This window comes from Crinia signifera, chromosome 4, assembly GCF_055691185.1.
Source record: "Crinia signifera chromosome 4, ASM5569118v1, whole genome shotgun sequence".
Taxonomy (NCBI): Eukaryota; Metazoa; Chordata; class Amphibia; order Anura; family Myobatrachidae; genus Crinia; species Crinia signifera.
The window spans coordinates 297,344,775-297,367,356 of NC_139220.1; the positions used below are offsets into that span (position 1 = coordinate 297,344,775).

At 35.1% G+C, this 22,582-nt stretch overlaps 10 non-coding genes across 10 annotated transcripts; all 10 read left to right on the forward strand.

The window, feature by feature from the left end:
• The first annotated feature begins 824 nt into the window (after nt 1–824).
• On the forward strand, nt 825–965 carry LOC146076536 (U4 spliceosomal RNA). Its single transcript, XR_014473936.1, has one exon. It is a non-coding gene; the product is annotated as a U4 spliceosomal RNA (small nuclear RNA).
• Nucleotides 966–3,149: 2,184 nt separating this feature from the next.
• Nucleotides 3,150–3,290, forward strand: LOC146076537 (U4 spliceosomal RNA). The gene has a single exon (XR_014473937.1). It is a non-coding gene; the product is annotated as a U4 spliceosomal RNA (small nuclear RNA).
• Nucleotides 3,291–5,473: 2,183 nt separating this feature from the next.
• On the forward strand, nt 5,474–5,614 carry LOC146076538 (U4 spliceosomal RNA). Its single transcript, XR_014473938.1, has one exon. It is a non-coding gene; the product is annotated as a U4 spliceosomal RNA (small nuclear RNA).
• A 2,183-nt stretch (nt 5,615–7,797) lies between these two features.
• LOC146076539 (U4 spliceosomal RNA) lies at nt 7,798–7,938 on the forward strand. Its single transcript, XR_014473939.1, has one exon. It is a non-coding gene; the product is annotated as a U4 spliceosomal RNA (small nuclear RNA).
• A 2,183-nt stretch (nt 7,939–10,121) lies between these two features.
• On the forward strand, nt 10,122–10,262 carry LOC146076518 (U4 spliceosomal RNA). Its single transcript, XR_014473918.1, has one exon. It is a non-coding gene; the product is annotated as a U4 spliceosomal RNA (small nuclear RNA).
• A 2,179-nt stretch (nt 10,263–12,441) lies between these two features.
• LOC146076540 (U4 spliceosomal RNA) lies at nt 12,442–12,582 on the forward strand. Its single transcript, XR_014473940.1, has one exon. It is a non-coding gene; the product is annotated as a U4 spliceosomal RNA (small nuclear RNA).
• Nucleotides 12,583–14,771: 2,189 nt separating this feature from the next.
• On the forward strand, nt 14,772–14,912 carry LOC146076541 (U4 spliceosomal RNA). The gene has a single exon (XR_014473941.1). It is a non-coding gene; the product is annotated as a U4 spliceosomal RNA (small nuclear RNA).
• Nucleotides 14,913–17,097: 2,185 nt separating this feature from the next.
• Nucleotides 17,098–17,239, forward strand: LOC146076772 (U4 spliceosomal RNA). The gene has a single exon (XR_014474170.1). It is a non-coding gene; the product is annotated as a U4 spliceosomal RNA (small nuclear RNA).
• Nucleotides 17,240–19,421: 2,182 nt separating this feature from the next.
• Nucleotides 19,422–19,562, forward strand: LOC146076706 (U4 spliceosomal RNA). The gene has a single exon (XR_014474105.1). It is a non-coding gene; the product is annotated as a U4 spliceosomal RNA (small nuclear RNA).
• Nucleotides 19,563–21,727: 2,165 nt separating this feature from the next.
• LOC146076718 (U4 spliceosomal RNA) lies at nt 21,728–21,868 on the forward strand. The gene has a single exon (XR_014474116.1). It is a non-coding gene; the product is annotated as a U4 spliceosomal RNA (small nuclear RNA).
• The last annotated feature ends 714 nt before the right edge of the window (nt 21,869–22,582 follow it).

Genomic DNA, 22,582 nt, shown 5'->3' on the forward strand with positions numbered 1-22,582 from the left:
TAGCAAATATATTTTTTTCACAGATATAGGAATTCCGCTCCATTGTGCTAAAAAACAAAATCAGTATTTTTTTGTCTGATTTCACACAGCTTTATTGTATGAATTCTGCTGTTTATGGGGATACTCCTGTTTAAAGATATTTAAAGGAGGAAAGAATTTTTTTTAGATGTATGGACATGGGAATGTTGAGGGATCTGCAAAAGTTTATTCTTCAATCTATAGATTTCATTTAATGACATTGATTTTTGTTTGACAACACTTTTTATTTAATGTTTTTGGGACTGCAATGGGGACCAGATATTCTCCTGGTTTTACAAACACTAATATGGGTCATTCCTAAGATCGGTACATCTGGAAACGGGCAACAAGGGTGGTCCCCTATGGCCACTTTTTTTCTATTTTTGGGATGTGGTCTCCTGCTCTTCTACTTGCATTGTAGATGAATTAATCTTTCATGCATGAATTCAATATACTGTATATTTTTTTAAATGTATTCGTTTTGATGGCTTCTAGAAATGCACAAAAGTTTTTATTTGTTCAAACTATAAAAAAAAGTTGTACACGTGTCCTCCCAGCTCCTCCCTCTCAGTGGCCAAGTTTAGTTCAGTGCCATTGTGTGTCTATCTCTGAATTCGGATAAAATGCTCCTGCTGGGCTTCTTTGTCTCAATCACTTTATTAATGGCCTGAGGTGGTAATTGCCATGAAAGAAAATGCAAATCCACTCCCAGAATCCTCTGCTCCTCAGGAACTAATGACGATATGTCTCCACAGCCTTAGCCAGCATTTTGTGTAAGGTGATCCTTGCTTTACTAGAGTCCAGTTAGCTTTGCGCAGTGGCAGTATCATAGCCAATGAGGTTAATCTGAGGCGTGATTATTGCTTTTTGAAAACTTTTCCCAATACCCCGCCATGATGACTTGAAATATAGTCAGCATAGGCAATTTTTGACAGTCTCCCTGGAGACTGAATAATGTGTTGAATAATAGATCTATATAGAGAACAAAACTGTAAGGGTTGTGTTTGTACATAGATTTTTTATTTGAGAACTATCATTCTAGAAACTATTTATTACTGTTGGCCATCATTGTGATTGCCATTGATGCTAACATACTATATGTCATTGATGACCATCAACGGTTTTAACCATTTTTATTTGACTGACTAGACCATAGGCCAATCAAAATCTGGGAGCAGGGCTTCATGGGTGTCCTGGAACTTTCGGAAAATTGAAAAAACTATTTGATTATGCTGTGCCATCTCTTCAATGTCAAAACTATTCTCCATTGACCATACACCATTGATAAGTTTGACACATCGATGGACATCCCTAATATATATAAACTATGGAGCAAAAAAATTATTTTTTAGACTTTTTGTATATCTGTTTGTTCTGGCATCACGCAAACACTGCTGGAGTTATTTGGATGGAGTTTTTACTACTGTTTAGCTTTGTGACCTAGAAATAAACTAAGTTATGTATTAAATGTAAAGTGTATTTTTATGTGCAGTATACAATGATGGGGGGGGGGGGGTATTGATTTTGGAGACACAATGTATTGGTAAAATCCAGAAATCATAGTGGAAGAAGTAGTGAAAACACTAGTTACCCAGCATCCTGTGCCATGTGGCCAATTTTATTTTTCCTTTTATTAACTGTGCATGCGTCAAAATGATATAAATGTTTGGAAAAATTGATATTTTCCTGATTACTTTCTGTATAAAATACAAACAGGGCAATCCCGTATTGATGTAGAAGAGTAATGCTGGACCATGGATTTGCCATTCCTACTTCTTATGGCTATGACCAAATGTTAAACAGGTGATGGACGATGGTGGTGCTGAAATAAAGTAAGGTCACCATTTATTAAAGGTATGCTAAGTGGAATTCCAATTATAATTACTACCTGGAGACAGAAGGTTTTTACCTTCATTATAAGGATCATTTTCTCATTGTTAAAGTATAAATCATAGTTAATTCTTATGTTTTTGCCTAGATTATGATTAGTTTCATAGTGCTTTGTTAAATTTACTACTGTTTTATTATTATTATCATTATGTAAGTATTGTAGGTAAATTATCACTTCTAATCGATTCACGGGGGTATTTCAATTGATGCCAGTAGTTGGCATTATCAGGGATTATGTTTCACCTGGACTGGCCAGAGGCATGAGAAACATCCCCAATAATCGTTGTTGTTTTGTGGCGGAAATTGTAACAATACATAGATCCAGGAACTTATTCCAGATCCCATGTGTTTGCTAATTGTTGCTGTAAACAATTAGATATTAATTGGAATGCCTGAAGAAAAAAAGAACAGGTAAAAAATAGCAAATATATTTTTTTCACAGATATAGGAATTCCGCTCCATTGTGCTAAAAAACAAAATCAGTATTTTTTTGTCTGATTTCACACAGCTTTATTGTTTGAATTCTGCTGTTTATGGGGATACTCCTGTTTAAAGATATTTAAAGGAGGAAAGAATTTTTTTTAGATGTATGGACATGGGAATGTTGAGGGATCTGCAAAAGTTTATTCTTCAATCTATAGATTTCATTTAATGACATTGATTTTTGTTTGACAACACTTTTTATTTAATGTTTTTGGGACTGCAATGGGGACCACATATTCTCCTGGTTTTACAAACACTAATATGGGTCATTCCTAAGATCGGTACATCTGGAAACGGGCAACAAGGGTGGTCCCCTATGGCCACTTTTTTTCTATTTTTGGGATGTGGTCTCCTGCTCTTCTACTTGCATTGTAGATTAATTAATCTTTCATGCATGAATTCAATATACTGTATATTTTTTAATGTATTCGTTTTGATGGCTTCTAGAAATGCACAAAAGTTTTTATTTGTTCAAACTATAAAAAAAAGTTGTACACGTGTCCTCCCAGCTCCTCCCTCTCAGTGGCCAAGTTTAGTTCAGTGCCATTGTGTGTCTATCTCTGAATTCGGATAAAATGTTCCTGCTGGGCTTCTTTGTCTCAATCACTTCATTAATGGCCTGAGGTGGTAATTGCCATAAAAGAAAATGCAAATCCACTCCCAGAATCCTCTGCTCCTCAGGAACTAATGACGATATGTCTCCACAGCCTTAGCCAGCATTTTGTGTAAGGTGATCCTTGCTTTACTAGAGTCCAGTTAGCTTTGCGCAGTGGCAGTATCATAGCCAATGAGGTTAATCTGAGGCGTGATTATTGCTTTTTGAAAACTTTTCCCAATACCCCGCCATGATGACTTGAAATATAGTCAGCATAGGCAATTTTTGACAGTCTCCCTGGAGACTGAATAATGTGTTGAATAATAGATCTACATAGAGAACAAAACTGTAAGGGTTGTATTTGTACATAGATTTTTTATTTGAGAACTATCATTCTAGAAACTATTTATTACTGTTGGCCATCATTGTGATTGCCATTGATGCTAATATACTATATGTCATTGATGACCATCAATGGTTTTAACCATTTTTATTTGACTGACTAGACCATAGGCCAATCAAAATCTGGGAGCAGGGCTTCATGGGTGTCCTGGAACTTTCGGAAAATTGAAAAAACTATTTGATTATGCTGTGCCATCTCTTCAATGTCAAAACTATTCTACATTGACCATAAACCATTGATAAGTTTGACACATGGATGGACATCCCTAATATATATAAACTATGGAGCAAAAAAAATATTTTTTAGACTTTTTGTATATCTGTTTGTTCTGGCATCACGCAAACACTGCTGGAGTTATTTGGATGGAGTTTTTACTACTGTTTAGCTTAGTGACCTAGAAATAAACTGAGTTATGTATTAAATGTAAAGTGTATTTTTATGTGCAGTATACAATGATGGGGGGGGGGGTATTGATTTTGGAGACACAATGTATTGGTAAAATCCAGAAATCATAGTGGAAGAAGTAGTGAAAACACTAGTTACCCAGCATCCTGTGCCATGTGGCCAATTTTATTTTTCCTTTTATTAACTGTGCATGCGTCAAAATGATATAAATGTTTGGAAAGATTGATATTTTCCTGATTACTTTCTGTATAAAATACAAACAGGGCAATCCCGTATTGATGTAGAAAAGTGATGCTGGACCACGGATTTGCCATTCCTACTTCTTATGGCTATGACCAAATGTTAAACAGGTGATGGACGATGGTGGTGCTGAAATAAAGTAAGGTCACCATTTATTAAAGGTATGCTAAGTGGAATTCCAATTATAATTACTACCTGGAGACAGAAGGTTTTTACCTTCATTATAAGGATCATTTTCTCATTGTTAAAGTATAAATCATAGTTAATTCTTGTGTTTTTGCCTAGATTATGATTAGTTTCATAGTGCTTTGTTAAATTTACTACTGTTTTATTATTATTATCATTATGTAAGTATTGTAGGTAAATTATCACTTCTAATCGATTCACGGGGGTATTTCAATTGATGCCAGTAGTTGGCATTATCAGGGATTATGTTTCACCTGGACTGGCCAGAGGCATGAGAAACATCCCCAATAATCGTTGTTGTTTTGTGGCGGAAATTGTAACAATACATAGATCCAGGAACTTATTCCAGATCCCATGTGTTTGCTAATTGTTGCTGTAAACAATTAGACATTAATTGGAATGCCTGAAGAAAAAAGAACAGGTAAAAAATAGCAAATATATTTTTTTCACAGATATAGGAATTCCGCTCCATTGTGCTAAAAAACAAAATCAGCATTTTTTTGTCTGATTTCACACAGCTTTATTGTATGAATTCTGCTGTTTATGGGGATACTCCTGTTTAAAGATATTTAAAGGAGGAAAGAATTTTTTTTAGATGTATGGACATGGGAATGTTGAGGGATCTGCAAAAGTTTATTCTTCAATCTATAGATTTCATTTAATGACATTGATTTTTGTTTGACAACACTTTTTATTTAATGTTTTTGGGACTGCAATGGGGACCAGATATTCTCCTGGTTTTACAAACACTAATATGGCTCATTCCTAAGATCGGTACATCTGGAAACGGGCAACAAGGGTGGTCCCCTATGGCCACTTTTTTTCTATTTTTGGGATGTGGTCTCCTGCTCTTCTACTTGCATTGTAGATGAATTAATCTTTCATGCATGAATTCAATATACTGTATATTTTTTTAAATGTATTCGTTTTGATGGCTTCTAGAAATGCACAAAAGTTTTTATTTGTTCAAACTATAAAAAAAAGTTGTACACGTGTCCTCCCAGCTCCTCCCTCTCAGTGGCCAAGTTTAGTTCAGTGCCATTGTGTGTCTATCTCTGAATTCGGATAAAATGCTCCTGCTGGGCTTCTTTGTCTCAATCACTTTATTAATGGCCTGAGGTGGTAATTGCCATGAAAGAAAATACAAATCCACTCCCAGAATCCTCTGCTCCTCAGGAACTAATGACGATATGTCTCCACAGCCTTAGCCAGCATTTTGTGTAAGGTGATCCTTGCTTTACTAGAGTCCAGTTAGCTTTGCGCAGTGGCAGTATCATAGCCAATGAGGTTAATCTGAGGCGTGATTATTGCTTTTTGAAAACTTTTCCCAATACCCCGCCATGATGACTTGAAATATAGTCAGCATAGGCAATTTTTGACAGTCTCCCTGGAGACTGAATAATGTGTTGAATAATAGATCTATATAGAGAACAAAACTGTAAGGGTTGTGTTTGTACATAGATTTTTTTATTTGAGAACTATCATTCTAGAAACTATTTATTACTGTTGGCCATCATTGTGATTGCCATTGATGCTAACATACTATATGTCATTGATGACCATCAACGGTTTTAACCATTTTTATTTGACTGACTAGACCATAGGCCAATCAAAATCTGGGAGCAGGGCTTCATGGGTGTCCTGGAACTTTCGGAAAATTGAAAAAACTATTTGATTATGCTGTGCCATCTCTTCAATGTCAAAACTATTCTCCATTGACCATACACCATTGATAAGTTTGACACATCGATGGACATCCCTAATATATATAAACTATGGAGCAAAAAAATTATTTTTTAGACTTTTTGTATATCTGTTTGTTCTGGCATCACGCAAACACTGCTGGAGTTATTTGGATGGAGTTTTTACTACTGTTTAGCTTTGTGACCTAGAAATAAACTAAGTTATGTATTAAATGTAAAGTGTATTTGTATGTGCAGTATACAATGATGGGGGGGGGGTATTGATTTTGGAGACACAATGTATTGGTAAAATCCAGAAATCATAGTGGAAGAAGTAGTGAAAACACTAGTTACCCAGCATCCTGTGCCATGTGGCCAATTTTATTTTTCCTTTTATTAACTGTGCATGCGTCAAAATGATATAAATGTTTGGAAAAATTGATATTTTCCTGATTACTTTCTGTATAAAATACAAACAGGGCAATCCCGTATTGATGTAGAAGAGTAATGCTGGACCATGGATTTGCCATTCCTACTTCTTATGGCTATGACCAAATGTTAAACAGGTGATGGACGATGGTGGTGCTGAAATAAAGTAAGGTCACCATTTATTAAAGGTATGCTAAGTGGAATTCCAATTATAATTACTACCTGGAGACAGAAGGTTTTTACCTTCATTATAAGGATCATTTTCTCATTGTTAAAGTATAAATCATAGTTAATTCTTATGTTTTTGCCTAGATTATGATTAGTTTCATAGTGCTTTGTTAAATTTACTACTGTTTTATTATTATTATCATTATGTAAGTATTGTAGGTAAATTATCACTTCTAATCGATTCACGGGGGTATTTCAATTGATGCCAGTAGTTGGCATTATCAGGGATTATGTTTCACCTGGACTGGCCAGAGGCATGAGAAACATCCCCAATAATCGTTGTTGTTTTGTGGCGGAAATTGTAACAATACATAGATCCAGGAACTTATTCCAGATCCCATGTGTTTGCTAATTGTTGCTGTAAACAATTAGATATTAATTGGAATGCCTGAAGAAAAAAGAACAGGTAAAAAATAGCAAATATATTTTTTTCACAGATATAGGAATTCCGCTCCATTGTGCTAAAAAACAAAATCAGTATTTTTTTGTCTGATTTCACACAGCTTTATTGTTTGAATTCTGCTGTTTATGGGGATACTCCTGTTTAAAGATATTTAAAGGAGGAAAGAATTTTTTTTAGATGTATGGACATGGGAATGTTGAGGGATCTGCAAAAGTTTATTCTTCAATCTATAGATTTCATTTAATGACATTGATTTTTGTTTGACAACACTTTTTATTTAATGTTTTTGGGACTGCAATGGGGACCAGATATTCTCCTGGTTTTACAAACACTAATATGGGTCATTCCTAAGATCGGTACATCTGGAAACGGGCAACAAGGGTGGTCCCCTATGGCCACTTTTTTTCTATTTTTGGGATGTGGTCTCCTGCTCTTCTACTTGCATTGTAGATGAATTAATCTTTCATGCATGAATTCAATATACTGTATATTTTTTTAAATGTATTCGTTTTGATGGCTTCTAGAAATGCACAAAAGTTTTTATTTGTTCAAACTATAAAAAAAAGTTGTACACGTGTCCTCCCAGCTCCTCCCTCTCAGTGGCCAAGTTTAGTTCAGTGCCATTGTGTGTCTATCTCTGAATTCGGATAAAATGCTCCTGCTGGGCTTCTTTGTCTCAATCACTTTATTAATGGCCTGAGGTGGTAATTGCCATGAAAGAAAATGCAAATCCACTCCCAGAATCCTCTGCTCCTCAGGAACTAATGACGATATGTCTCCACAGCCTTAGCCAGCATTTTGTGTAAGGTGATCCTTGCTTTACTAGAGTCCAGTTAGCTTTGCGCAGTGGCAGTATCATAGCCAATGAGGTTAATCTGAGGCGTGATTATTGCTTTTTGAAAACTTTTCCCAATACCCCGCCATGATGACTTGAAATATAGTCAGCATAGGCAATTTTTGACAGTCTCCCTGGAGACTGAATAATGTGTTGAATAATAGATCTATATAGAGAACAAAACTGTAAGGGTTGTGTTTGTACATAGATTTTTTTATTTGAGAACTATCATTCTAGAAACTATTTATTACTGTTGGCCATCATTGTGATTGCCATTGATGCTAACATACTATATGTCATTGATGACCATCAACGGTTTTAACCATTTTTATTTGACTGACTAGACCATAGGCCAATCAAAATCTGGGAGCAGGGCTTCATGGGTGTCCTGGAACTTTCGGAAAATTGAAAAAACTATTTGATTATGCTGTGCCATCTCTTCAATGTCAAAACTATTCTCCATTGACCATACACCATTGATAAGTTTGACACATCGATGGACATCCCTAATATATATAAACTATGGAGCAAAAAAATTATTTTTTTGACTTTTTGTATATCTGTTTGTTCTGGCATCACGCAAACACTGCTGGAGTTATTTGGATGGAGTTTTTACTACTGTTTAGCTTTGTGACCTAGAAATAAACTAAGTTATGTATTAAATGTAAAGTGTATTTTTATGTGCAGTATACAATGATGGGGGGGGGGGTATTGATTTTGGAGACACAATGTATTGGTAAAATCCAGAAATCATAGTGGAAGAAGTAGTGAAAACACTAGTTACCCAGCATCCTGTGCCATGTGGCCAATTTTATTTTTCCTTTTATTAACTGTGCATGCGTCAAAATGATATAAATGTTTGGAAAAATTGATATTTTCCTGATTACTTTCTGTATAAAATACAAACAGGGCAATCCCGTATTGATGTAGAAGAGTAATGCTGGACCATGGATTTGCCATTCCTACTTCTTATGGCTATGACCAAATGTTAAACAGGTGATGGACGATGGTGGTGCTGAAATAAAGTAAGGTCACCATTTATTAAAGGTATGCTAAGTGGAATTCCAATTATAATTACTACCTGGAGACAGAAGGTTTTTACCTTCATTATAAGGATCATTTTCTCATTGTTAAAGTATAAATCATAGTTAATTCTTATGTTTTTGCCTAGATTATGATTAGTTTCATAGTGCTTTGTTAAATTTACTACTGTTTTATTATTATTATCATTATGTAAGTATTGTAGGTAAATTATCACTTCTAATCGATTCACGGGGGTATTTCAATTGATGCCAGTAGTTGGCATTATCAGGGATTATGTTTCACCTGGACTGGCCAGAGGCATGAGAAACATCCCCAATAATCGTTGTTGTTTTGTGGCGGAAATTGTAACAATACATAGATCCAGGAACTTATTCCAGATCCCATGTGTTTGCTAATTGTTGCTGTAAACAATTAGATATTAATTGGAATGCCTGAAGAAAAAAGAACAGGTAAAAAATAGCAAATATATTTTTTTCACAGATATAGGAATTCCGCTCCATTGTGCTAAAAAACAAAATCAGTATTTTTTTGTCTGATTTCACACAGCTTTATTGTTTGAATTCTGCTGTTTATGGGGATACTCCTGTTTAAAGATATTTAAAGGAGGAAAGAATTTTTTTTAGATGTATGGACATGGGAATGTTGAGGGATCTGCAAAAGTTTATTCTTCAATCTATAGATTTCATTTAATGACATTGATTTTTGTTTGACAACACTTTTTATTTAATGTTTTTGGGACTGCAATGGGGACCAGATATTCTCCTGGTTTTACAAACACTAATATGGGTCATTCCTAAGATCGGTACATCTGGAAACGGGCAACAAGGGTGGTCCCCTATGGCCACTTTTTTTCTATTTTTGGGATGTGGTCTCCTGCTCTTCTACTTGCATTGTAGATGAATTAATCTTTCATGCATGAATTCAATATACTGTATATTTTTTAATGTATTCGTTTTGATGGCTTCTAGAAATGCACAAAAGTTTTTATTTGTTCAAACTATAAAAAAAAAGTTGTACACGTGTCCTCCCAGCTCCTCCCTCTCAGTGGCCAAGTTTAGTTCAGTGCCATTGTGTGTCTATCTCTGAATTCGGATAAAATGTTCCTGCTGGGCTTCTTTGTCTCAATCACTTCATTAATGGCCTGAGGTGGTAATTGCCATAAAAGAAAATGCAAATCCACTCCCAGAATCCTCTGCTCCTCAGGAACTAATGACGATATGTCTCCACAGCCTTAGCCAGCATTTTGTGTAAGGTGATCCTTGCTTTACTAGAGTCCAGTTAGCTTTGCGCAGTGGCAGTATCATAGCCAATGAGGTTAATCTGAGGCGTGATTATTGCTTTTTGAAAACTTTTCCCAATACCCCGCCATGATGACTTGAAATATAGTCAGCATAGGCAATTTTTGACAGTCTCTCTGGAGACTGAATAATGTGTTGAATAATAGATCTACATAGAGAACAAAACTGTAAGGGTTGTATTTGTACATAGATTTTTTATTTGAGAACTATCATTCTAGAAACTATTTATTACTGTTGGCCATCATTGTGATTGCCATTGATGCTAATATACTATATGTCATTGATGACCATCAATGGTTTTAACCATTTTTATTTGACTGACTAGACCATAGGCCAATCAAAATCTGGGAGCAGGGCTTCATGGGTGTCCTGGAACTTTCGGAAAATTGAAAAAACTATTTGATTATGCTGTGCCATCTCTTCAATGTCAAAACTATTCTACATTGACCATAAACCATTGATAAGTTTGACACATGGATGGACATCCCTAATATATATAAACTATGGAGCAAAAAAAATATTTTTTAGACTTTTTGTATATCTGTTTGTTCTGGCATCACGCAAACACTGCTGGAGTTATTTGGATGGAGTTTTTACTACTGTTTAGCTTAGTGACCTAGAAATAAACTGAGTTATGTATTAAATGTAAAGTGTATTTTTATGTGCAGTATACAATGATGGGGGGGGGTATTGATTTTGGAGACACAATGTATTGGTAAAATCCAGAAATCATAGTGGAAGAAGTAGTGAAAACACTAGTTACCCAGCATCCTGTGCCATGTGGCCAATTTTATTTTTCCTTTTATTAACTGTGCATGCGTCAAAATGATATAAATGTTTGGAAAGATTGATATTTTCCTGATTACTTTCTGTATAAAATACAAACAGGGCAATCCCGTATTGATGTAGAAAAGTGATGCTGGACCACGGATTTGCCATTCCTACTTCTTATGGCTATGACCAAATGTTAAACAGGTGATGGACGATGGTGGTGCTGAAATAAAGTAAGGTCACCATTTATTAAAGGTATGCTAAGTGGAATTCCAATTATAATTACTACCTGGAGACAGAAGGTTTTTACCTTCATTATAAGGATCATTTTCTCATTGTTAAAGTATAAATCATAGTTAATTCTTGTGTTTTTGCCTAGATTATGATTAGTTTCATAGTGCTTTGTTAAATTTACTACTGTTTTATTATTATTATCATTATGTAAGTATTGTAGGTAAATTATCACTTCTAATCGATTCACGGGGGTATTTCAATTGATGCCAGTAGTTGGCATTATCAGGGATTATGTTTCACCTGGACTGGCCAGAGGCATGAGAAACATCCCCAATAATCGTTGTTGTTTTGTGGCGGAAATTGTAACAATACATAGATCCAGGAACTTATTCCAGATCCCATGTGTTTGCTAATTGTTGCTGTAAACAATTAGATATTAATTGGAATGCCTGAAGAAAAAAGAACAGGTAAAAAATAGCAAATATATTTTTTTCACAGATATAGGAATTCCGCTCCATTGTGCTAAAAAACAAAATCAGTATTTTTTTGTCTGATTTCACACAGCTTTATTGTATGAATTCTGCTGTTTATGGGGATACTCCTGTTTAAAGATATTTAAAGGAGGAAAGAATTTTTTTTAGATGTATGGACATGGGAATGTTGAGGGATCTGCAAAAGTTTATTCTTCAATCTATAGATTTCATTTAATGACATTGATTTTTGTTTGACAACACTTTTTATTTAATGTTTTTGGGACTGCAATGGGGACCAGATATTCTCCTGGTTTTACAAACACTAATATGGGTCATTCCTAAGATCGGTACATCTGGAAACGGGCAACAAGGGTGGTCCCCTATGGCCACTTTTTTTCTATTTTTGGGATGTGGTCTCCTGCTCTTCTACTTGCATTGTAGATGAATTAATCTTTCATGCATGAATTCAATATACTGTATATTTTTTAATGTATTCGTTTTGATGGCTTCTAGAAATGCACAAAAGTTTTTATTTGTTCAAACTATAAAAAAAAGTTGTACACGTGTCCTCCCAGCTCCTCCCTCTCAGTGGCCAAGTTTAGTTCAGTGCCATTGTGTGTCTATCTCTGAATTCGGATAAAATGTTCCTGCTGGGCTTCTTTGTCTCAATCACTTCATTAATGGCCTGAGGTGGTAATTGCCATAAAAGAAAATGCAAATCCACTCCCAGAATCCTCTGCTCCTCAGGAACTAATGACGATATGTCTCCACAGCCTTAGCCAGCATTTTGTGTAAGGTGATCCTTGCTTTACTAGAGTCCAGTTAGCTTTGCGCAGTGGCAGTATCATAGCCAATGAGGTTAATCTGAGGCGTGATTATTGCTTTTTGAAAACTTTTCCCAATACCCCGCCATGATGACTTGAAATATAGTCAGCATAGGCAATTTTTGACAGTCTCCCTGGAGACTGAATAATGTGTTGAATAATAGATCTACATAGAGAACAAAACTGTAAGGGTTGTGTTTGTACATAGATTTTTTATTTGAGAACTATCATTCTAGAAACTATTTATTACTGTTGGCCATCATTGTGATTGCCATTGATGCTAATATACTATATGTCATTGATGACCATCAATGGTTTTAACCATTTTTATTTGACTGACTAGACCATAGGCCAATCAAAATCTGGGAGCAGGGCTTCATGGGTGTCCTGGAACTTTCGGAAAATTGAAAAAACTATTTGATTATGCTGTGCCATCTCTTCAATGTCAAAACTATTCTACATTGACCATAAACCATTGATAAGTTTGACACATGGATGGACATCCCTAATATATATAAACTATGGAGCAAAAAAAATATTTTTTAGACTTTTTGTATATCTGTTTGTTCTGGCATCACGCAAACACTGCTGGAGTTATTTGGATGGAGTTTTTACTACTGTTTAGCTTAGTGACCTAGAAATAAACTGAGTTATGTATTAAATGTAAAGTGTATTTTTATGTGCAGTATACAATGATGGGGGGGGGGTATTGATTTTGGAGACACAATGTATTGGTAAAATCCAGAAATCATAGTGGAAGAAGTAGTGAAAACACTAGTTACCCAGCATCCTGTGCCATGTGGCCAATTTTATTTTTCCTTTTATTAACTGTGCATGCGTCAAAATGATATAAATGTTTGGAAAGATTGATATTTTCCTGATTACTTTCTGTATAAAATACAAACAGGGCAATCCCGTATTGATGTAGAAGAGTGATGCTGGACCACGGATTTGCCATTCCTACTTCTTATGGCTATGACCAAATGTTAAACAGGTGATGGACGATAGTGGTGCTGAAATAAAGTAAGGTCACCATTTATTAAAGGTATGCTAAGTGGAATTCCAATTATAATTACTACCTGGAGACAGAAGGTTTTTACCTTCATTATAAGGATCATTTTCTCATTGTTAAAGTATAAATCATAGTTAATTATTGTGTTTTTGCCTAGATTATGATTAGTTTCATAGTGCTTTGTTAAATTTACTACTGTTTTATTATTATTATTATTATCATTATGTAAGTTTTGTAGGTAAATTATCACTTCTAATCGATTCACGGGGGTATTTCAATTGATGCCAGTAGTTGGCATTATCAGGGATTATGTTTCACCTGGACTGGCCAGAGGCATGAGAAACATCCCCAATAATCGTTGTTGTTTTGTGGCGGAAATTGTAACAATACATAGATCCAGGAACTTATTCCAGATCCCATGTGTTTGCTAATTGTTGCTGTAAACAATTAGATATTAATTGGAATGCCTGAAGAAAAAAGAACAGGTAAAAAATAGCAAATATATTTTTTTCACAGATATAGGAATTCCGCTCCATTGTGCTAAAAAACAAAATCAGTATTTTTTTGTCTGATTTCACACAGCTTTATTGTATGAATTCTGCTGTTTATGGGGATACTCCTGTTTAAAGATATTTAAAGGAGGAAATAATTTTTTTTAGATGTATGGACATAGGAATGTTGAGGGATCTGCAAAAGTTTATTCTTCAATCTATAGATTTCATTTAATGACATTGATTTTTGTTTGACAACACTTTTTATTTAATGTTTTTTGGGACTGCAATGGGGACCAGATATTCTCCTGGTTTTACAAACACTAATATGGGTCATTCCAAAAATCGGTACATCTGGAAACGGGCAACAAGGGTGGTCCCCTATGGCCACTTTTTTTCTATTTTTGGGATGTGGTCTCCTGCTCTTCTACTTGCATTGTAGATGAATTAATCTTTCATGCATGAATTCAATATACTGTATATTTTTTTAAATGTATTCGTTTTGATGGCTTCTAGAAATGCACAAAAGTTTTTATTTGTTCAAACTATAAAAAAAAGTTGTACACGTGTCCTCCCAGCTCCTCCCTCTCAGTGGCCAAGTTTAGTTCAGTGCCATTGTGTGTCTATCTCTGAATTCGGATAAAATGCTCCTGCTGGGCTTCTTTGTCTCAATCACTTTATTAATGGCCTGAGGTGGTAATTGCCATGAAAGAAAATGCAAATCCACTCCCAGAATCCTCTGCTCCTCAGGAACTAATGACGATATGTCTCCACAGCCTTAGCCAGCATTTTGTGTAAGGTGATCCTTGCTTTACTAGAGTCCAATTAGCTTTGCGCAGTGGCAGTATCATAGCCAATGAGGTTAATCTGAGGCGTGATTATTGCTTTTTGAAAACTTTTCCCAATACCCCGCCATGATGACTTGAAATATAGTCAGCATAGGCAATTTTTGACAGTCTCCCTGGAGACTGAATAATGTGTTGAATAATAGATCTACATAGAGAACAAAACTGTAAGGGTTGTGTTTGTACATAGATTTTTTATTTGAGAACTATCATTCTAGAAACTATTTATTACTGTTGGCCATCATTGTGATTGCCATTGATGCTAATATACTATATGTCATTGATGACCATCAATGGTTTTAACCATTTTTATTTGACTGACTAGACCATAGGCCAATCAAAATCTGGGAGCAGGGCTTCATGGGTGTCCTGGAACTTTCGGAAAATTGAAAAAACTATTTGATTATGCTGTGCCATCTCTTCAATGTCAAAACTATTCTACATTGACCATAAACCATTGATAAGTTTGACACATGGATGGACATCCCTAATATATATAAACTATGGAGCAAAAAAAATATTTTTTAGACTTTTTGTATATCTGTTTGTTCTGGCATCACGCAAACACTGCTGGAGTTATTTGGATGGAGTTTTTACTACTGTTTAGCTTAGTGACCTAGAAATAAACTGAGTTATGTATTAAATGTAAAGTGTATTTTTATGTGCAGTATACAATGATGGGGGGGGGGGTATTGATTTTGGAGACACAATGTATTGGTAAAATCCAGAAATCATAGTGGAAGAAGTAGTGAAAACACTAGTTACCCAGCATCCTGTGCCATGTGGCCAATTTTATTTTTCCTTTTATTAACTGTGCATGCGTCAAAATGATATAAATGTTTGGAAAGATTGATATTTTCCTGATTACTTTCTGTATAAAATACAAACAGGGCAATCCCGTATTGATGTAGAAGAGTGATGCTGGACCACGGATTTGCCATTCCTACTTCTTATGGCTATGACCAAATGTTAAACAGGTGATGGACGATAGTGGTGCTGAAATAAAGTAAGGTCACCATTTATTAAAGGTATGCTAAGTGGAATTCCAATTATAATTACTACCTGGAGACAGAAGGTTTTTACCTTCATTATAAGGATCATTTTCTCATTGTTAAAGTATAAATCATAGTTAATTCTTGTGTTTTTGCCTAGATTATGATTAGTTTCATAGTGCTTTGTTAAATTTACTACTGTTTTTTTATTATTATTATCATTATGTAAGTATTGTAGGTAAATTATCACTTCTAATCGATTCATGGGGGTATTTCAATTGATGCCAGTAGTTGGCATTATCAGGGATTATGTTTCACCTGGACTGGCCAGAGGCATGAGAAACATCCCCAATAATCGTTATTGTTTTGTGGCGGAAATTGTAACAATACATAGATCCAGGAACTTATTCCAGATCCCATGTGTTTGCTAATTGTTGCTGTAAACAATTAGATATTAATTGGAATGCCTGAAGAAAAAAGAACAGGTAAAAAATAGCAAATATATTTTTTTCACAGATATAGGAATTCCGCTCCATTGTGCTAAAAAACAAAATCAGTATTTTTTTGTCTGATTTCACACAGCTTTATTGTATGAATTCTGCTGTTTATGGGGATACTCCTGTTTAAAGATATTTAAAGGAGGAAAGAATTTTTTTTAGATGTATGGACATGGGAATGTTGAGGGATCTGCAAAAGTTTATTCTTCAATCTATAGATTTCATTTAATGACATTGATTTTTGTTTGACAACACTTTTTATTTAATGTTTTTGGTACTGCAATGGGGACCAGATATTCTCCTGGTTTTACAAACACTAATATGGGTCATTCCTAAGATCGGTACATCTGGAAACGGGCAACAAGGGTGGTCCCCTATGGCCACTTTTTTTCTATTTTTGGGATGTGGTCTCCTGCTCTTCTACTTGCATTGTAGATTAATTAATCTTTCATACATGAATTCAATATACTGTATATTTTTTAATGTATTCGTTTTGATGGCTTCTAGAAATGCACAAAAGTTTTTATTTGTTCAAACTATAAAAAAAAAGTTGTACACGTGTCCTCCCAGCTCCTCCCTCTCAGTGGCCAAGTTTAGTTCAGTGCCATTGTGTGTCTATCTCTGAATTCGGATAAAATGTTCCTGCTGGGCTTCTTTGTCTCAATCACTTCATTAATGGCCTGAGGTGGTAATTGCCATGAAAGAAAATGCAAATCCACTCCCAGAATCCTCTGCTCCTCAGGAACTAATGATGATATGTCTCCACAGCCTTAGCCAGCATTTTGTGTAAGGTGATCCTTGCTTTACTAGAGTCCAGTTAGCTTTGCGCAGTGGCAGTATCATAGCCAATGAGGTTAATCTGAAGGCGTGATTATTGCTTTTTGAAAACTTTTCCCAATACCCCGCCATGATGACTTGAAATATAGTCAGCATAGGCAATTTTTGACAGTCTCCCTGGAGACTGAATAATGTGTTGAATAATAGATCTATATAGAGAACAAAACTGTAAGGGTTGTGTTTGTACATAGATTTTTTATTTGAGAACTATCATTCTAAAAAATATTTATTACTGTTGGCCATCATTGTGATTGCCATTGATGCTAACATACTATATGTCATTGATGACCATCAACGGTTTTAACCATTTTTATTTGACTGACTAGACCATAGGCCAATAAAAATCTGGGAGCAGGGCTTCATGGGTGTCCTGGAACTTTCGGAAAATTGAAAAAACTATTTGATTATGCTGTGCCATCTCTTCAATGTCAAAACTATTCTACATTGACCATAAACCATTGATAAGTTTGACACATCGATGGACATCCCTAATATATATAAACTATGGAGCAAAAAATTTATTTTTTAGACTTTTTGTATATCTGTTTGTTCTGGCATCACGCAAACACTGCTGGAGTTATTTGGATGGAGTTTTTACTACTGTTTAGCTTTGTGACCTAGAAATAAACTAAGTTATGTATTAAATGTAAAGTGTATTTTTATGTGCAGTATACAATGATGGGGGGGGGGGTATTGATTTTGGAGACACAATGTATTGGTAAAATCCAGAAATCATAGTGGAAGAAGTAGTGAAAACACTAGTTACCCAGCATCCTGTGCCATGTGGCCAATTTTATTTTTCCTTTTATTAACTGTGCATGCGTCAAAATGATATAAATGTTTGGAAAAATTGATATTTTCCTGATTACTTTCTGTATAAAATACAAACAGGGCAATCCCGTATTGATGTAGAAGAGTAATGCTGGACCATGGATTTGCCATTCCTACTTCTTATGGCTATGACCAAATGTTAAACAGGTGATGGACGATGGTGGTGCTGAAATAAAGTAAGGTCACCATTTATTAAAGGTATGCTAAGTGGAATTCCAATTATAATTACTACCTGGAGACAGAAGGTTTTTACCTTCATTATAAGGATCATTTTCTCATTGTTAAAGTATAAATCATAGTTAATTCTTATGTTTTTGCCTAGATTATGATTAGTTTCATAGTGCTTTGTTAAATTTACTACTGTTTTATTATTATTATCATTATGTAAGTATTGTAGGTAAATTATCACTTCTAATCGATTCACGGGGGTATTTCAATTGATGCCAGTAGTTGGCATTATCAGGGATTATGTTTCACCTGGACTGGCCAGAGGCATGAGAAACATCCCCAATAATCGTTGTTGTTTTGTGGCGGAAATTGTAACAATACATAGATCCAGGAACTTATTCCAGATCCCATGTGTTTGCTAATTGTTGCTGTAAACAATTAGATATTAATTGGAATGCCTGAAGAAAAAAGAACAGGTAAAAAATAGCAAATATATTTTTTTCACAGATATAGGAATTCCGCTCCATTGTGCTAAAAAACAAAATCAGTATTTTTTTGTCTGATTTCACACAGCTTTATTGTATGAATTCTGCTGTTTATGGGGATACTCCTGTTTAAAGATATTTAAAGGAGGAAAGAATTTTTTTTAGATGTATGGACATGGGAATGTTGAGGGATCTGCAAAAGTTTATTCTTCAATCTATAGATTTCATTTAATGACATTGATTTTTGTTTGACAACACTTTTTATTTAATGTTTTTGGGACTGCAATGGGGACCAGATATTCTCCTGGTTTTACAAACACTAATATGGGTCATTCCTAAGATCGGTACATCTGGAAACGGGCAACAAGGGTGGTCCCCTATGGCCACTTTTTTTCTATTTTTGGGATGTGGTCTCCTGCTCTTCTACTTGCATTGTAGATTAATTAATCTTTCATGCATGAATTCAATATACTGTATATTTTTTAATGTATTCGTTTTGATGGCTTCTAGAAATGCACAAAAGTTTTTATTTGTTCAAACTATAAAAAAAAAGTTGTACACGTGTCCTCCCAGCTCCTCCCTCTCAGTGGCCAAGTTTAGTTCAGTGCCATTGTGTGTCTATCTCTGAATTCGGATAAAATGTTCCTGCTGGGCTTCTTTGTCTCAATCACTTCATTAATGGCCTGAGGTGGTAATTGCCATAAAAGAAAATGCAAATCCACTCCCACAATCCTCTGCTCCTCAGGAACTAATGACGATATGTCTCCACAGCCTTAGCCAGCATTTTGTGTAAGGTGATCCTTGCTTTACTAGAGTCCAGTTAGCTTTGCGCAGTGGCAGTATCATAGCCAATGAGGTTAATCTGAGGCGTGATTATTGCTTTTTGAAAACTTTTCCCAATACCCCGCCATAATGACTTGAAATATAGTCAGCATAGGCAATTTTTGATAGTCTCCCTGGAGACTGAATAATGTGTTGAATAATAGATCTATATAGAGAACAAAACTGTAAGGGTTGTGTTTGTACATAGATTTTTTATTTGAGAACTATCATTCTAGAAACTATTTATTACTGTTGGCCATCATTGTGATTGCCATTGATGCTAATATACTATATGTCATTGATGACCATCAATGGTTTTAACCATTTTTATTTGACTGACTAGACCATAGGCCAATCAAAATCTGGGAGCAGGGCTTCATGGGTGTCCTGGAACTTTCGGAAAATTGAAAAAACTATTTGATTATGCTGTGCCATCTCTTCAATGTCAAAACTATTCTACATTGACCATAAACCATTGATAAGTTTGACACATGGATGGACATCCCTAATATATATAAACTATGGAGCAAAAAAAAAATTTTTTAGACTTTTTGTATATCTGTTTGTTCTGGCATCACGCAATCACTGCTGGAGTTATTTGGATGGAGTTTTTACTACTGTTTAGCTTAGTGACCTAGAAATAAACTGAGTTATGTATTAAATGTAAAGTGTATTTTGATGTGCAGTATACAATGATGGGGGGGGTATTGATTTTGGAGACACAATGTATTGGTAAAATCCAGAAATCATAGTGGAAGAAGTAGTGAAAACACTAGTTACCCAGCATCCTGTGCCATGTGGCCAATTTTATTTTTCCTTTTATTAACTGTGCATGCGTCAAAATGATATAAATGTTTGGAAAGATTGATATTTTCCTGATTACTTTCTGTATAAAATACAAACAGGGCAATCCCGTATTGATGTAGAAAAGTGATGCTGGACCACGGATTTGCCATTCCTACTTCTTATGGCTATGACCAAATGTTAAACAGGTGATGGACGATAGTGGTGCTGAAATAAAGTAAGGTCACCATTTATTAAAGGTATGCTAAGTGGAATTCCAATTATAATTACTACCTGGAGACAGAAGGTTTTTACCTTCATTATAAGGATCATTTTCTCATTGTTAAAGTATAAATCATAGTTAATTCTTGTGTTTTTGCCTAGATTATGATTAGTTTCATAGTGCTTTGTTAAATTTACTACTGTTTTATTATTATTATCATTATGTAAGTATTGTAGGTAAATTATCACTTCTAATCGATTCACAGGGGTATTTCAATTGATGCCAGTAGTTGGCATTATCAGGGATTATGTTTCACCTGGACTGGCCAGAGGCATGAGAAACATCCCCAATAATCGTTGTTGTTTTGTTGCGGAAATTGTAACAATACATAGATCCAGGAACTTATTCCAGATCCCATGTGTTTGCTAATTGTTGCTGTAAACAATTAGATATTAATTGGAATGCCTAAAGAAAAAAGAACAGGTAAAAAATAGCAAATATATTTTTTTCACAGATATAGGAATTCCGCTCCATTGTGCTAAAAAACAAAATCAGTATTTCTTTGTCTGATTTCACACAGCTTTATTGTATGAATTCTGCTGTTTATGGGGATATTCCTGTTTAAAGATATTTAAAGGAGGAAATAATTTTTTTTAGATGTATGGACATGGGAATGTTGAGGGATCTGCAAAAGTTTATTCTTCAATCTATAGATTTCATTTAATGACATTGATTTTTGTTTGACAACACTTTTTATTTAATGTTTTTTGGGACTGCAATGGGGACCAGATATTCTCCTGGTTGGGTCATTCCAAAAATCGGTACATCTGGAAACGGGCAACAAGGGTGGTCCCCTATGGCCACTTTTTTTCTATTTTTGGGATGTGGTCTCCTGCTCTTCTACTTGCATTGTAGATGAATTAATCTTTCATGCATGAATTCAATATACTGTATATTTTTTTAAATGTATTTGTTTTGATGGCTTCTAGAAATGCACAAAAGTTTTTATTTGTTCAAACTATAAAAAAAAGTTGTACACGTGTCCTCCCTGCTCCTCCTTCTCAGTGGCCAAGTTTAGTTCAGTGCCATTGTGTGTCTATCTCTGAATTCGGATAAAATGCTCCTGCTGGGCTTCTTTGTCTCAATCACTTTATTAATGGCCTGAGGTGGTAATTGCCATGAAAGAAAATGCAAATCCACTCCCAGAATCCTCTGCTCCTCAGGAACTCATGACGATATGTCTCCACAGCCTTAGCCAGCATTTTGTGTAAGGTGATCCTTGCTTTACTAGAGTCCAGTTAGCTTTGCGCAGTGGCAGTATCATAGCCAATGAGGTTAATCTGAGGCGTGATTATTGCTTTTTGAAAACTTTTCCCAATACCCCGCCATGATGACTTGAAATATAGTCAGCATAGGCAATTTTTTACAGTCTCCCTGGAGACTGAAAAATGTGTTGAATAATAGATCTACATAGAGAACAAAACTGTAAGGGTTGTGTTTGTACATAGATTTTTTATTTGAGAACTATCATTCTAGAAACTATTTATTACTGTTGGCCATCATTGTGATTGCCATTGATGCTAACATACTATATGTCATTGATGACCATCAACGGTTTTAACCATTTTTATTTGACTGACTAGACCATAGGCCAATCAAAATCTGGGAGCAGGGCTTCATGGGTGTCCTGGAACTTTCGGAAAATTGAAAAAACTATTTGATTATGCTGTGCCATCTCTTCAATGTCAAAACTATTCTACATTGACCATAAACCATTGATAAGTTTGACACATGGATGGACATCCCTAATATATATAAACTATGGAGCAAAAAAAATATTTTTTAGACTTTTTGTATATCTGTTTGTTCTGGCATCACGCAATCACTGCTGGAGTTATTTGGATGGAGTTTTTACTACTGTTTAGCTTAGTGACCTAGAAATAAACTGAGTTATGTATTAAATGTAAAGTGTATTTTTATGTGCAGTATACAATGATGGGGGGGGGGGTATTGATTTTGGAGACACAATGTATTGGTAAAATCCAGAAATCATAGTGGAAGAAGTAGTGAAAACACTAGTTACCCAGCATCCTGTGCCATGTGGCCAATTTTATTTTTCCTTTTATTAACTGTGCATGCGTCAAAATGATATAAA